The sequence below is a fragment of the Pipistrellus hanaki genome, assembly GCF_964339955.1.
Source record: "Pipistrellus hanaki genome assembly, chromosome: X".
Lineage (NCBI taxonomy): Eukaryota > Metazoa > Chordata > Mammalia > Chiroptera > Vespertilionidae > Pipistrellus > Pipistrellus hanaki.
This window is the reverse complement of record NC_140524.1, coordinates 19,278,636-19,280,499: the sequence shown is the minus strand read 5'-3', so window position 1 is coordinate 19,280,499 and position 1,864 is coordinate 19,278,636. Positions and strand designations below refer to the sequence as shown.

At 37.6% G+C, this 1,864-nt stretch overlaps 1 pseudogene across 1 annotated transcript; it reads right to left on the bottom strand.

Moving 5' to 3' along the window:
- Positions 1 to 710: 710 nt before the first annotated feature.
- Positions 711 to 1,209, bottom strand: LOC311614956 (large ribosomal subunit protein uL11-like; annotated as a pseudogene). The gene has a single exon. The product of its transcript is annotated as a large ribosomal subunit protein uL11-like (transcript).
- Positions 1,210 to 1,864: the final 655 nt, after the last annotated feature.

Below are 1,864 nucleotides of genomic sequence, written 5' to 3'. Positions count from 1 at the left end.
TATTGTCTCCATCAGTAATTTTTCATCTCCATCAGTATCAAAATATTCTATATCCCCACAAACAGAACATATAATGTAAAACAAAAATAAGTTACCTACTAAAAATGCATTTGTACTTACAGAGATTCTTTGGAGAGAGATTTTGATAGAAGACCATGTATCCATTCTTCGATCAAGAATAATGGTAAACCGGGAGTCAGATCCATTTTTCCTGCAAAATAAGAGAAAATAATATGTACTTATTGGTAATAATCCAAATTTGCTAGATACATCCTTACTTCTGATTATTTCGTTTAATTTGATATCTTAACTAAAGACAGTTTTAGATTTGGAAGCTATCGCAAAAAGCTACCTTGGAAAACTAATTTATTCCATGACTCACTATTTAAAATATATTTTTCAGCATTAATGTCAATGTTTAAAATAGGCAACTGAGTGTAATGCAGTTAGATTACTCTAATGGATTTGGAATACTGCAATCATGGGTATGGGTAAACCTTATAGACAGCTGTCTTTCATGACATCAAATTTAACTTTCCATGGTAATCTACCATAAGCCAACAATCATTCATTTATTTATTCATTCAGAAAAATACTATTAAATATGTTTTAATCTTTTGTCTACCATTTTAGGGAATGCAATTTAGTGGATAACAAAACATTTTTTATTGTTAAATGATCTTTAATTGAAATATTTTCCTTTGTAGTTCTTAACTAGTAAGGCATTCCACTGCACCACTGTTGATGTCATCTATGACATCATGAGGGTGGCAGCCATCTGCATTGAAGCCCACAAACTGGGCAGTCCCCAGGATCTCCATAATGGTTACAGAGTTATATAGTTAAACATGAGTGCCACATGTGTCAGACAATATTAATAATCTCATCAAAAATGATATTATCACTGTGCTTAATGCAGTTTTTTCCCTTCTTTCTGTCTCTTAGGAGTTCTTTGAGGTCTTTGACGATCAGGGCAGAGGCAGAAGGTACTACCTCAATATAGTCCTATTTGTTCTGCATGGTCAGTTTCATTGTAATCCCCAGACTCTTCAAATCAACAATTACTCTAACCATGTAAATACCAACATTTTTTTGGAGCCAGACAAGGGGGTTGATCTTGGGGACCAGGGCAGATATGGCACCAACTTCCTCACTGTAGCAGTTAAAGTATATGACTTTGATTTCATTGGGGTTGAACTTTGGCAGCATGGTGGAGCAGCAGGTATTGGAAGAACCCAGAATAGACACGACCAAAGAAAGTTACACCTAAGCCTCCTCCAAGCCAAAAGCTTTTTAAAAGCTAGAATTTATATTTGCCCTAATATTACCACTTTCAAGCTTCAAGGGGTGTTCTGTAAATTTAGTTTTTTAGAATTTGATATTTGTCCAGGAGACTCTTCACAATTTTACCATCCTAGATTTGTGCCCTCTTAGTCTTCAGGGTAAGCAACTGTAAAATGTTTCTTTTAACAAATTTATCTTCAACCTAAATAAGATCTTTAAGGGAGCTTTTGAAAGATTATCTTAAATGTTCAAGTCTTAAATGTTCTCCAATATCAGTAAGTTCCTCCTAATATATTATAACTAGAGGCCCGTGCATGAAATTCGTGCACTGGAGGGAGGGGTTATCCCTCAGCCTGCACCCTCTCCAAATGCTCACCTGCCTGCCTGCCTGATTACCACTAATCACTTCTGCCTGCCAGCCTGATCACCCTTTAACCACTCCCCTGCTAGCCTGATAACCTTCAATTGACCTTGCCTGCTGGCCAAATTGCCCCCAACTGCCCTCCCCTGCTGACCTGATACCCCCAACTGCCCTTCCCTGCCAGCCCAGTCACTCCAAACTACCCCCCTCTGCCAGCCT